The sequence below is a fragment of the Pristiophorus japonicus genome, chromosome 7 (genome assembly GCF_044704955.1).
Source record: "Pristiophorus japonicus isolate sPriJap1 chromosome 7, sPriJap1.hap1, whole genome shotgun sequence".
In the NCBI taxonomy this organism is placed as follows: Eukaryota; Metazoa; Chordata; class Chondrichthyes; family Pristiophoridae; genus Pristiophorus; species Pristiophorus japonicus.
In genome coordinates, this window is record NC_091983.1 from 11,152,257 (window position 1) to 11,167,048 (window position 14,792).

The 14,792-nt window shown below is 48.0% G+C and overlaps 1 pseudogene; it reads right to left on the reverse strand.

Moving 5' to 3' along the window:
- Window positions 1–10,764: 10,764 nt before the first annotated feature.
- Window positions 10,765–14,792, reverse strand: part of LOC139267006 (serine/threonine-protein kinase PDIK1L-like) — a 29,081-nt pseudogene continuing 25,053 nt past the window's right edge.

Genomic DNA, 14,792 nt, shown 5'->3' on the forward strand with positions numbered 1-14,792 from the left:
TAGATCGGTTTACTACAAGCCACGTTCCGTACCATATGCACTCAAGGAGAAAGTTGAGCAAGAACTCAAAAGACTAGAGACTGAGAACATTATTTGCAAGATAGATCAATGTAATTGGGCTACACTTATTGTTGTTGTACCTAAGTCTGATGGTAAGGTAAGATTGTCTGGTGATTATAAAGTAACCGTAAACCAGGTTCTAGAGGGTAATGTCCCCAATACATTGCCAAATATAAAAGATTTGTTCACAACACTGACAGGTGGTCAGATCTTTTCAAAACTGGATCTTATGAATGCCTACTTACAGCTTCAACTAGATGAGGAGTCCAAGTCATGTTTGACTATAAATACTCATCTAAGCCTATATCAATTTAATAGGCTACCGTTTGGAGTATCTTTTCTGCCCCCGCCATATTCCAAGGGGTGATGAACCAGATTTTGCAAGGTATTGAAGGAGTAGTATGTTATTTGGATGACATACTAATTTCAGCACCAAATAGGCAAATTTACAATAACATATTGAATGAAGTCCTCAAATGGCTAGAGAAGCACAGAGTATGAGTGTCTGCTCGTAAGTGTGAGTTATTTAAAAACTCAGTGGAGTACTTAGGGTACAGAGTAGACAAAGATGGTTTACATCTGACCATGGAAAAATTGGATGCAATCAGAAATGCACCCACTCCCAGGAATGTCACTGAACTTCGTTCATTTTTGGGTCTTTTGAATTATTATGGGAAGTTCTGACCAAATTTGGCCACAGTATTACATCCACTGAATGAACTTTTGAAAAAACAGGCCCATTGGAAGTGGTCAAAAGAATGCGATGTAGCATTCAAGGAGTGTAAAAGCAAATTGGTAGAGAGCACCATGTTAGTTCACTATGACATATCTAAGGGGATTAAGCTAGCATGTGATGCCTCTCCGTATGGAGTTGGGGCAGTAATCTCTCATGTATTAAGTAGTGGGGAGGAGAGACCAATTGCTTTTGCTTCACGCACTCTCAGTGCCAGTGAGACTAATTATGCGCAAATTGAAAGGGAAGCTTTGGCATTAATTTTTGGGGTCAAGAAGTTTCACAAATACTTGTATGGTCGTAAGTTTACCATCATTACAGACCATAAGCTCCTAACAGCAATCCTCCATCCAAAGTCCAATAAGGGAATTAAGGGTTACGGGGAGCGGGCGGGTAAGTGGAGCTGAGTCCACGGCCAGATCAGCCATGATCTTATTGAATGGCGGAGCAGGCTCGAGGGGCTAGATGGCCTACTCCTGTTCCTAATTCTTATGTTCTTATGTTCTTAAAGTCCCCAGTTCCAACATTAGCTGCAGCCCAAATGCAGAGATGGGCTTTGATTCTGTCAGCATATACATATAATATTGAATACAGATGATCAGCTGATCACAGTAATGCTGATGCAACATCTAGATTGCCTTACCCATCTCAAGTTACACCCGATAGGGAAGAAGTGTTTTATTTTTCATACATTGATGAACTGCCAGTCACAGGTGAAGAGATTGGTAGAGCAACCAAACGTGACCCAGTGATGTCAAAGGTGTATGAATATATTACAAATGGATGGCCAAACCAGGTTACAGACAAAGATACACATCCATTCTTCATTCATAGGAATGAATTATCAGTCGATAAAGATTGTATCATGTGGGGTGCAAGAGTGGTTATACCAAATAAATTCAGGTCTAAATTATTAGGAGACCTCCATGACCAGCACCTGGGAATGTCTTTGACCAAGAGTTTTGCACGCAGTTATTTATGGTGGCCAAGTCTTGATAAAGATATAGAGTACATCGTGAGTCAGTGTACGACATGTCAATCGGTAAGCAAGCAACCACCACCAGTACCATTACAGCCATGGAAATGGCCTCCCAGGGTATGGCAAAGGCTACATATTGATTTTGCTGAGTTAGAAGGACAACAATTGTTCATTGTGATTGATAGTCATTCGAAGTGGGTTGAGATGTTTCCAATGTGGAAAATAACAACAATAAAACATTGGATATTTTACAAAAATTATTTTCTTCATTTGGCCTCCCTGAAGAGATTGTTTCAGATAATGGACCACAATTTCATTCAGAAGAATTTGCACAATTCACGAGCAAAAATGGTGTGAAACGTACCAAGGTTCCACCATACCATCCTGCTTCGAATGGTGCAGCAGAGCGCACTGTACAAATTGTAAAACGTGCCCTCATAAAATAAATGTTAGATCCAAATCCAAGGAAACGACAGTTGTCATTGGATCACAAATTGGCTAATTTTTTGATTACATATCAAAATACTCCTCATATAACTACTGGTAGAACACCAGCAGAGTTGTTTCTCATATGACAGCCACGAACCAGATTCTCATTGTTAAAGCCAAATTTGGCACAGTCCGTAGAAGAGACACAATTAAGACAGAAAGAGAATCATGATAGAGATAGAGTAAAAGAGAGAAGTGTGAAATTAAACCAGAAGGTGAGAGTGAAGAACCATCACCATAAATGGTTAAAGTGGTTACCAGGAAGAGTGGTGAAGATATGTGGTCCTCACACATATTTGGTAAAGGTGTTTGATAATGGACAGGTTAGGTTTGTTCATATTAATCATATTTTACCTACAGACATGGAAGGAGTTGAAGGTGGGAATGATTCAATTATTTCTGACTCATCAGATAGTTTTGATACACCAGTAGCAAATCCTAAATCCAATGTACTGGAAACAAATCCAGAAGAGAATCAGAATGAAAGTCTGAGTCCGAGTCAGGAAAACAAAGAGCCTGAAGTTAGAGTGAGTTCAAATAAAAATCAAAAAAATTCCGTGCAGGAAAACGTTCCTCAGGATAAGCCTCGAATGAGTGTGAAATCAACACCATGTTTGCAAGGTTCTGTTCAAGAGTGAAGGTATCCTCTTTGAAACAGAAAACAAATGGTAAAGTTAAATTTGTAAATATGGAAAAAAAAATAAGTTTATATCCTGTGTTATGTATAAACATGAAAGTTATGTATGATGTTTGTTATTATAACTTCTTCATTAAGGAGGGAGAAGTGTAATGTCTGTAAACTTGTAATGTTTGTAGCCCCACACTGTGGATATGGACGTATTGTGTACTGCAAGTGCAAGGTTAATAATAAACAGAAACAGGCAGATTTCCGGAGGCTTCCGAGAGAGCTGCCTGCCATGTTGGAAGCTGTATGTGCTTGTGCTCTGTGAAGATATCACAAGGAGAGGGAGAGAGAGAGAGAGAGCTTGGAGGGGGAGGGAGAGCTTGGAGGGGGGGGCGAAAGAGAGAGAGAGAGCTGGGGGAAGAGAGAGAACTGGGGGGAGAGAGAGCTGGGGGGGGAGAGAGAGCTGGGAGGAGAGAGAGAGAGCTGGGGGAGAGAGAGAGAGCTGTGGGAGAGAGAGAGAGCGCTGGGGGGGGGGAAGAGAGAGAAAGCGAGCTGGGGGGGGAAGAGAGAGCGAGCTGGGAGGCAGAAAGAGAGAGAGAGCGAGCTGGGGGGGAGAGAGAGCGCGGGCTTGGGGGGAGAAAGAGAGAGCGAGCTTGGGGCTGGGGGGAGAGAGCTTGGGGAGAGAGAGAGAGAGGGAGAGCTTGGGGGAGAGAGAGAGCTTGGGGAAGAGAGCGAGAGCGAGAGCTTGGGGGAGAGAGGGAGAGAGAGAGCTTGGGGAAGAGAGCGAGAGCTTGGGGGGAGAGGGAGAGCTTGGGGGAGAGAGAGGGAGAGCTTGGAGAGAGAGAGCTTGGACAGAGAGAGAGAGAGAGAGAGAGAGCTTGGGGGGGGAGAGAGAGAGAGCTTGGGGGGAGAGAGAGAGAGAGCTGGGGGGGAGAGAGAGAGAGAGCTTGTGGAGGGAGAGAGAGAGAGCGCTAGGGGGTTGGTGAGAGAGAGAGTGAGAGTGCTTGGGGGGAGAGAGATTGTGCTTGGGGGGGAGAGAGAGAGCAAGCTTGGGGGAGAGAGCGAGCTTGGGGGGAGAGAGAGAGAGAGAGAGAGAGAGAGAGAACTTGGGGGGAGAGAGAGAGCGCTGGGGAGAGAGAGAGAGCTTGGGGGGAAGAGAGAGAGAGAGCTTGGGGGGAAGAGAGAGAGAAAGAACTTGGGGGGAGAGAGAGAGAGCTGGGGGGAGAGAGAGAGAGAGCTGGGGGAGAGAGAGAGAGAGCTTGTAGGGGGAAGAGAGAGAGAGAGCTTGTAGGGGGAAGAGAGAGAGAGAGAGAACTTGGAGGGAGAGAGAGAGAGAGAGAGCTTGGGGGGAGAGAGAGAGAGCTTGGGGGGGGAGAGAGAGAGAGCGCTGGGGCGTTGGTGAGAGAGAGTGAGAGTGCTTGGGGGGAGAGAGAGAGCAAGCTTGGGGGAGAGAGCGAGCTTGGGGGAGAGAGAGAGAGAGAGAGAGAGAGAGAGAGAGAACCTGGGGGGAGAGAGAGAGAGAGCCTGGTGGGAAGTGAGAGAGAGAGCTTGGGGGGAGAGAGAGAGCGAGAGCTTGGAGGGGAAAGAGAGAGCGAGCTTGGGGGAGAGAGCGAGCTTGGGGGGAGAGAGAGCGAGTGAGAGAGCTTTGGGGGAGAGAGAGAGCTAGGGGGAGAGAGAGCTTGGGGGAGAGAGAGAGAGAGAGAGAGCTTGGGGGGAAGAGAGAGAGAGAGCTTTGGGGGAGAGAGAGAGAGAGCTTGGGGGAGAGAGAGAGAGAGAGAGCTTAGGGGGAAGAGAGAGAGAGAGCTTGGGAGGAAGAGAGAGAGTGAAAAAGCTTGGGAGAGAGAGAGAAAGAGAGCTTGAGGTGAGAGAGGGTGAGCTGGGGAGGGGGGAGAGAGAGAGAGAGACAGTGCTGGGGCGGGGGGTGGGAAGAGAGATAGAGAGCACTGGGGGGTTGATGAGGGAGAGCGTGAGTTTGGGGGGGAGAGAGAGAGAGAGAGAGATAGAGCTTGGGAGGCTGGGGGTTGGGGGAGAGAGAGAGTGAGAGCTTGGGGGGTAGAAAGAGAGACCTTTGGGGGGAGAGAGAGAGCTGGGGGGGAAAGAGAGCGAGAGCTTGGAGGGGAGAGAGAGCAAGTGAGCGAGCTTGCGGGGGAGAGAGAGAGAGCTTGGGAGAGAGAGAGAGAGAGAGAGAGAGAGAGCGAGTGAGCTGGGGGGGTGGAGAGAGAGAACTTGGGGGGGGGGGAGAGAGAGAGTGAGCTTGCAGGGGGATGGGGAAGAGAGAGAAAGAGCGAGCTTGGGGGAGGTAGAGAGAGAAAAAGAGAGCTTGGGGGGGTAGAGAGAGAGCTTGGGGGGGTAGAGAGAGAGCTTTGAGGGGGAGAGAGAGAGAGAGAGAGCTGGGGGGGAGAGAGAGAGAGCGAGCTTGGGGGGGAAGAGAGAGAGCTTTGAGGGAGAGAGAGAGAGAGAGCTGGGGGGGAGAGAGAGAGAGAGTGAGCTTGGGGGGGAAGAGAGAAAGAGAGCCTGCGGGGGGTGGGCGGGGAGGGAGAGTGAGAGAGCCTGCCGGCCGATAGAGAAAGCCTGGGTGGGCGGGGTGGGGGCTTGAAGGGGAGAGAGGGAACTCAGGGAAGACGGATCATTTTCTTCCAACCCCCTGGTGCATGCAAGCTCAGTGCATGTGTTACAAGGGACATCGTTGGGGTGGATGAAATCCAGAAGTCACAACACTGTCACTATTCACTTTAAACCCAATAAACCTATTAACAATCCACACGCAATGCCCCATCTATGGCAGGCAGGGGGTTTCGGTAAGGTCTTGCGCTGGGGTAAGGGACTTCGGCTGGGGGAGGTAACACTTGTGCTGGGGTAAGGGACTTCGGCTGGGGGAGGCAGCACTTGCGCTGGGGTAAGGGACTTCGGCTGGGGGAGGCAGCACTTGCGCTGGGGTAAGGGACTTCGGCTGGGGGAGGCAGCACTTGCGCTGGGGTAAGGGACTTCGGCTGGAGGAGGCAGCACTTGCGCTGGGGTAAGGGACTTCGGCTGGGGGAGGCAGCACTTGCGCTGGGGTAAGGGACTTCGGCTGGAACTAGTGCCATTTGGGGAGATCTATCCTCTGTGGCCTCTGAAGTCAAAATGGATCAAATTACAAATTGGGAAGTCAATCAGAACTTGGGCTGTGCGGTTCCAGTTACACATTCCAGAGGAACTTCAGGGTGTGGCTTATCCTCCAAAGGGACCAATCAGCAATAGGTCATGTGAAAATGGAGAACCAATCAGAGAAACGGCTTCAATTTAGTTAGTGCAAATAGATGCAGCCTTAATAAAATAGCTTTCAGCTTTTCACTGGTGATAGAAGGGGAGGCTGTTTTACTTGTTGATGTATATTCTGGTAGGTGGGGTCAACATACAGGTAATTCAGAGGGCAACGGCAACGAAGAGGGTGACTGGATTGGACATCATCAAGGTCCAGGTTGGTGATTGGAGCGTGGCAGGTGCAGCAGGAGTGGCGAGTGACCGTGGAGCGATGTGATCGGGGCCCAGAAGAGGCGAGGGCCCAGGGTCAGCACGGGCCTAGCCCACACTGCGATATGTGTGCGCACTAGGTCCGTGCAGCAGAGCTGGTCTCCAGTCGTCTTGATTAATCCTTGCCACTGGACCAAGACCTCGCTCTGTCAAGCCCGTGTGGTGGCTGGTGTTCAACGGCCACCCCACGTTAAATAAAATCCACGCACAGACATCTTCCACCCTTCAGAATGTAGTTCGGGATCCGGAATATTAGGTCCTTCATTGAAACACCTGTGAGCTCATCCCTTTTTGGCTGGAAGCAAGTCATCCTGATACGAGGGACCGCCGATGATGATAAATTCAGACTCAGCATGACTGGAGTCAGGCAGTGACCAAAGGCTCCCAATAATCTCTCCCCTTCAATCAAAGCCTAACCCCTGCCCCTTGTGATACGACTGTGCAGATGAAGAGGGAGCCAGGTGATGCTTCTTGGAACCCAGGTTCGCTTTCCAACAGGAACCGCGAGAATTAAGTGTGGTCGTACTCAGAGCCTGGCTCCATCCCGGTCCTATATCAACGTGAAGCCTCACCTCCCAGCATTGCCTCTCCACAGATCGTAGGTTGCAACTGCTGTTGTTTTTACACTGCATGCTCAGCAGGAAAGGCGCTTTTGTAAAGCGACTTGAATTTCCTGACGGTGGGCTGATCAGGATCTCGGGGCAGTGTGGTTTCAGGACATTAGGCGGAGATGTACGGTTAGCATTAAGCACTCACAAAATCAGCCGCAAACTGAGGTAGACTGAAACCCACCGGGACCACACCAGCCATCAAACCTCAGGAGAATTCCTTGTACCCACTCCACTGGGGAGATATAAGAACATAAAAAATAGGAGCAGGAGTAGACCATAGGGCCCCTCGAGCCTGCTCCGCCATTTAATACGATCATGGCTGATCCGATCATGGACTCAGCTCCACTTCCCTGCCCGTTCTCCATAACCCCTTATCCTCTTATCATTTAAGAAACTGTATTTCTGTCTTAAATTTATTCAATGTTCCAGCTTCCACAGCTCTCTGAGGCAGCGAATTCCACAGATTTACAACCCTCTGAGAGAAGAAATTTCTCCTCATCTCAGTTTTAAATGGGCGGCCCCTTATTCTAAGATCATGCCCTCTAGTTCTAGTCTCCCCTATCAGTGGAAACATCCTCTCTGCATCCACTTGTCAAGCCCCCTCATAATCTTATATGTTTCGATAAGATCACCTCTCATTCTTCTGCATTCTAATGAGTAGAATTCCAACCTACTCAACCTTTCCTCATAAGTCAACCCCCTATCTCTGGAATTAACCTAGTGAACCTTCTCTGAACTGCCTCCAAAACAAGTATATCCTTTCGTAAATATGGAAACAAAACTGTACGCAGTATTCCAGGTGTGGCCTCACTAATACCCTGTACAACTGTAGCAAGACTTCCCTGCTTTTATACTCCATCCCCTTTGCAATAAAGGCCAAGATTCCATTGGCCTGCCTGGTCACTTGCTGTACCTGCATACTAACCTTTTGTGTTTCATGCACAAGTACCCCCAGGTCCCGCTGTACAGCAGCACTTTGCAATCTTTCTTCATTTAAATAATAACTTGCTCTTTGATTTTTTTTTGCCAGAGTGCATGACCTCACACTTTCCAACATTTATAATGGGGAACAAAGAAATGGCAGACCAATTGAACAAATACTTTGGTTCTGTCTTCATGAAGGAAGACACAAATAACCTCCCGGAAATACTAGGGGAGCGAGGGTCTAGTGAGAAGGAGGAACTGAAGGAAATCCTTATTAGTCAGGAAATTGTGTTCGGGAAATTGATGGGATTGAAGGCCGATAAATCCCCAGGGCCTGATAGTCTGCATCCCAGAGTACTTAAGGAAGTGGCCCTAGAAATAGTGGATGCATTGGTGATCATTTTCCAGCAGTCTATCGACTTTGGATCAGTTCCTATAGACTGGAGAGTAGCTAATGTAACATCACTTTTTAAGAGAGGAGGGAGAGAGAAAACGAGGAATTATAGACCGGTTAGCCTGATATCAGTAGTGGGGAAAATGTTGGAATCAATTAGTAAAGATGAAATAGCAGCGCATTTGGAAAACAGTGACAGGATCGGTCCAAGTCAGCATGGATTTATGAAAGGGAAATCATGCTTGATGAATCTTCTAGAATTTTTTGAGGATGTAACTAGTAGACTGGACAGGGGAGAACCAGTGGATGTGGTGTATTTGGACTTTCAAAAGGCTTTTGACAAGGTCCCACACAAGAGATTGGTGTGAAAAATTAAAGCACATGATATTGGTAATGTACTGACGTGGATAGAGAACTGGTTGGCAGATAGGAAGCAGAGAGTCGGGATAAACAGATCCTTTTCAGAATGGCAGGCAGTGACTAGTGGGGTGCCGCAGGGTTCAGTGCTGGGACCCCAGCTCTTTACAATATACATCAATGATTTGGATGAAGGAATAGAGTGTAATATCTCCAAGTTTGCAGATGGCACTAAGCTGGGTGGCGGTGTGAGCTGTAAGGAGGATGCTAAGAGGCTGCAGGGTGACTTGGACAGGTTAGGTGAGTGGGCAAATGCAGTATAATGTGGATAAATGTGAGGTTATCCACTTTGGTGGCAAAAACACGAAGGCAGAATATTATCTGAATGGCGGCAGATTAGGAAAAGGGGAGATGCAACAAGACCTGGGTGTCATGGTACATCAGTCATTGAAGGTTGGCATGCAGGTTCAGCAGGCGGTGAATAAGGCAAATAGTATATTGGTCTTCATAGCTAGGGGATTTGAGTATAGGAGCAGGGAGGTCTTACTGCAGTTGTACAGGGCCTTAGTGAGGCCTCACCTGGAATATTGTGTTCAGTTTTGCTCTCCTAATCTGAGGAAGGACATTCTTGCTATTGTGGGAGTGCAGCGAAGGTTCACCAGACTGATTCCCAGGATGGCAGGACTAACATATGAAGAGAGACTAGTTCGACTGGGCCTGTATTCACTGGAGTTTAGAAGGATGAGAGGGGATCTCATAGAAACATATAAAATTCTGACAGGACTGGACAGGTTAGATGCAGGAATAATGTTCCTGATGTTGGGGAACACAGTATAAGGATAAGAGGTAAGCCATTTAGGACTGAGATGAGGAGAAACTTCTTCACTCAGAGTTGTTAAACTGTAGAATTCCCTACTGCAGAGAGTTGTTGATGCTAGTTCGTTGGATGTATTCAAGAGGGAGTTAGATATGGCCCTTACGGCTAAAGGGATCAAGGGGTATGGAGAGAAAGCAGGAAAGGGGTACTGAGGGAATGATCAGCCATGATCTTATTGAATGGTGGTGCAGGCTCGAAGAGTCGAATGGCCTTCTCCTGCACCTATGTTTCTATAATCACTGCAAACTTGCTTGTCATGCATATTGCTTACTTACAGGACAAGACGCCGTATGCTTACCGGGGTCTCCCCTGCTGAACTATTGATGAAGAGAAGTCTCAAGACCAGGCTCTCTCTTGTCCACCCTGTCTTGAATAATCGTTTCAAATACAGATATCAAAGTCAGCAAGAATATCATGATCACGCTACTATGTCATGCGACATTTCTATCAATGATCCTGTGTATGTACTGAATTATGGTCAAGGTCCCAAGTAGATCGCCGGTACTGTTACGGCCAAGGAAGATAACAGAGTGTTTATCGCCAAGCTCAAGAATGGGCAAACATGCAGGAAACATGTTGATCAGATAAAGCTGAGGCACACGGATGAACCGGAACAGTCGGAGGAAGACACAGTGACCAACCAACCTACCCTCAGTCATCAGAGGACTCCGCTGTCATCGATGAATCTGGACTTTCAATCCCTGACATGGTCATTGCCACTCCCATCAGATCGGACCCAGCCCCCAGTCATAACAGACTCAGAACACTCGCACAAGGCTGGAGTTGAACTGAGACGTTCAACTCAGGAGCGGAAAGTCCCGGACCGTCTCAATTTGTAAAAAGACCATTACTAATATTTTAACGGGGGATATTGTCATGTATGTATGCTTGGGTTTACTAGCCACCAGGTGTCGCCACTGTCGGAGGTCATTGGGCTGTACGCACGTGTGCGCGGCTCAGGTATAAAAGGCAAGCCATCACGTAATGTGATCACTTTGGGCCCTAATAAAGTAGAGCCAGTTTTGTACCTGTTCGGAGTTTACAGTATTCAGTCTATCGAGTTATTGCATACACAACACTATGGTCGTGCCTTAGACCCTTGTCTCTTCACCTCTAGCATCTGGCCATAGATTCAGCTCAGACTGATCGGCCGAGAGGCTGCTCGGTCTGCAATGGCTCTACACCGGATGAGCTGGCCAGACTCAGAGGCTGTGTGGGTCGCTGCTCAAAAAAGTGGCCCAAATCTGAAAATGCCACTCGCTCAGGGAGGCCAATAGGACGGTTGGTGCGAGGAATGGAAAGATACTCTTGCTGTAGTTGGTGTTCCTGTTGAGGTCCATTGTTGGAACAGAATAGAAAGAGCTATACTCAGAGACGGGAAGAGACTCCCATCCATCACTTTCAATTGGATTAAAAGCCAGCTTCCAGAGATGGAAGGGCACTATTCCAAGCGAGGGTAGCACCTGGTGTGCCTCGGGAGGCCTGACCTCTCCCACCGCCCCCCCGATGGACACTTGCTTACCCAGCAGTTCCTTCTTGGACTCAGCATCTCTAAAGGTGATCCTCCCGATCATGGCCCAGAGCATGATCGAGGGCGAAGATGTCCACTTTGGCCGAGTACTGCCCTCCCAGAGCTCGGGTGCCATGTAGAAATCGGAGCCGCACGCTGCCGATGCCGGCCACTGATTCGCACAGCCTTCACTCTGACACATTTTACTCAAACCGAAGTTAGCCACCTGGAAAAACAAGAGGAACAACACAGACTCCAGCCCCTCCCATGAAGAGAGGTCACCGACTCCAGCCCCTCCCTTGATCAATAAATTAATCAATTTAAGAATAAGATTTATTTCCAATTTATAGATACCAATTAAATGTAGCTGTTAAATATTATAATCTGTTTTCAACTAGTTCCACACTGTAAAGTTAGCGCAATAGCTCACAAACTGACTGCTTCTCAATACTCCAGATATAAAAAAATTTAAGTTTGTTTTAAATTCATAGGGACTGTAAAAGTCAGGAAGTAATTTATAGAGGCAGGCAATTTATACACCTGATTTTACAGTCATTCCTTTTTCTGCAAATACAGGAGATCTGTGATTGGATAATTAGTGCTGGACGATGGCTTGGAGTTCACTGAGGCGTACGAGAGCTTGGGCCTTACTCTAAACATCCATAAGACAAAGGTCCTCCACCAACCTGACCCCACCACACAGCATGCCCCCCCGATTATCAAAATCCACGGCTCAGCCTTGGACAACGTGGACCACTTTCCATACCTCAGGAGCCTACTATCAGCAAGAGCAGACATCGATGACGAGGTCCAACACCGCCTCCAGTGCGCCAGTGCAGACATAGACATAGAATAGACATAGACACAGCCTTCAGTTGCCTGAGGAAGAGAGCATTTGAAGACCAGGACCTCAAGTCCGCCACCAAGCTCATGGTCTACAGGGCAGTAGTGATACCTGCAGTTACGTATGCAACCCTATGTAACCAGCACTCTACCGCCACCAGAGGGTGTATCTGTTGGGGTCCCAAGGGATCCCAGCATCCCTTGGGAGCACTGTATAAAAGCAGGCCTCCCATGCTGTACCAGTACTCTGGAGTTAGAATAAAGAGATTAAGGTCACACTTACTTACGTCTACAGTACTCAGTTACATTGCTTTGTTCAAGACATAACAACTGGCGACGAGATAACGAACCATCACGTGAAAATGCAGAGAACTGTTGGCATCCTGGAGAAATTCTCAGAAGGGGATGATTGGGAGGCCTTCCTGGAGCGACTCGACCAATACTTCGTGACCAACGAGCTGGAAGGGAAAGAGAACGCTGCCAAACGAAGGGCGATCCTCCTCACCGTCTGCGGGGCAACAACCTATGGCCTCATGAAGAATCTTCTTGCTCCGGTGAAACCAACAACAAAATCATCTGAAGAACAATGTACGCTGGTCCAGGAGCACCTAAATCCAAAGGAAAGCGTTCTGATGGCAAGATATCGATTTTACACATGTCAACGGTCTGAAGGCCAGGAAGTGGCGAGCTACATCGCTGAACTAAGGCGCCTTGCAGGACATTGCGAATTCAGTGGATTTCTGGAGCAAATGCTAAGAGACTTTTTGTGCTTGGCATTGGCCATGAGGTTATCCTTTGCAAATTATTGACTGTTGAAACACCGAACCTGAGCAAAGCCATAACGATAGCCCAGGCATTTATGTCCACCAGCGATAACACCAAACAAATTTCGCAGCATAAAGATGCATCGGCAAGCACTGTACACAAAGTAACGTTGTTTTCAGGCAGGAATGCATATGGCAGAACGTACACACCTGCAGCTGCACGACCTCAGATGACTCAGAGTCCGCCATCAAGCGTTAATGCGAGGCAATTGACACCTTGTTGGCGCTGTGGAACTGATCATCGAGCCCATCAATGCCGCTTCAAACACTATGTGTGCAAAGGCTGTGGAACAATGGGACATCTCCAGCGAATGTGCAGATGAGCTGGAAACCCTGCAAACCAACACGTTGCAGAGGAAGACCGATCCATGGCGAATCAAACTGAACTAGAGACTCAAACCAAGGAGGCAGAAGTGTATGGGGTACACACCTTCACCACGAAATGTCCACCGATCATGTTAAAAGTTGAACTGAACGGAATTCCAGTATCCATGGAACTGGACACGGGTGCGAGTCAGTCCATAATGAGCAAAAAGGCCTTCGACAGGCTGTGGTGCAACAAGGCACACAGACCCAAGCTGAGCCCTATTCATACCAAGCTGAGAACTTACACTAAAGAGCTGATCCCTGTAATTGGCAGTGCAGCAGTAAAAGTCTCCTATGATGCAGCAGTGCACGAACTACCACTATGGATTGTACCAGGAGATGGCCCCACACTGTTCGGCAGGAGCTGGCTGGGAAAAATCCGCTGGAACTGGGACGACATCCGAGCGCTTTCATCCATTAACGACGCCTCATGTGCCCAGGTTCTGAGCAAGTTTCTGTTGTTGTTTGAGCCAAGCATCGGAAATTTCTCAGAGTCAAATGTGCTGATCCACTTGGTTCCCGGTACACGACCCATTCACCACAAGGCACGGGTAGTTTCATATATGATGCGAGAGAAAGAGGAGATCGAGCTAGACAGGCTGCAATGAGAGTGCATCGTCGCGCCAGTGGAGTTCAACGAATGGGCCAGTCCGATTGTTCCGGTTCTGAAGGGCGATGGCACGGTCAGAATTTGTGGGGACTATAAAGTAACGATTAACCATTTTTTGCTGCAGGACCAATATCCACTACCCAAGGCAGATAACCTATTTGTGACACTGGCAGGAGGAAAGACATTCATCAAGTTAGACCTGACCTCGGCCTACATGACGTGGGATCTGGCAGAATCTTCGAAAGGCCTCACCTGCATCAACACGCACAAAGGTCTGTTCATCTACAATAGATGCCTGTTTGGGATTCGATCAGCCACGGCTATTTTTCCAAAGGAACATGGAGAGTCTGCTAAAGTCGGATCCGCGCACCGTGGTTTTCCAGGACGACATATTGGTCACAGGTTGGGTCACCATCGAACACTTGCAGAACCTGGAAGAGGTTCTAAGTCGGCTAGATCGTGTGGGACTCAGGTTGAAACGCTCAAAGTGGGTTTTCCTGGCACCAGAGGTCGAGTTCCCAGGGAGAAGAATCGCGGCAGACGGCATTAGACCCACCGACGCCAAGACGGAGGCCATCAAGAACGCGCCGAGACCACAGAACGTGATGTAGCTCCGATCGTTCCTGGGACTCCTCAATTATTTTGGTAATTTCCTACCCGGGCTAAGCACCTTGATAGAACCTCTACACATGTTGCTACGCAAGGGAGATGACTGGGTATGGGGAAATCACAAGCGACAGCTTTTGAGAAAGCCCAAAATCTGTTATGTTCCAACAAACTGCTTGTCCTGTATAATCCTTGTAAATGTTTAGTGCTAGCTTGCGATGTGTCTTCGTACGGAGTTGGGTGTGTGTTACAACAAGCAAACGGGAACATTGCAACCGGTCGCTTATGCGTCCAGGAGCTTGTCCAAGGCTGAAAGGGCCTACAGCAAGATTGAAAAAGAAGCTCTGGCATGCGTTTATGGGGTAAAGAAAATGCACCAGTATCTGTTTGAGCTTAAGTTCAAGTTAGAAACTGACCATAAGCCGCTCATATCGCTATTCTCAGAGAACAAAGGCATCAACACCAATGCCT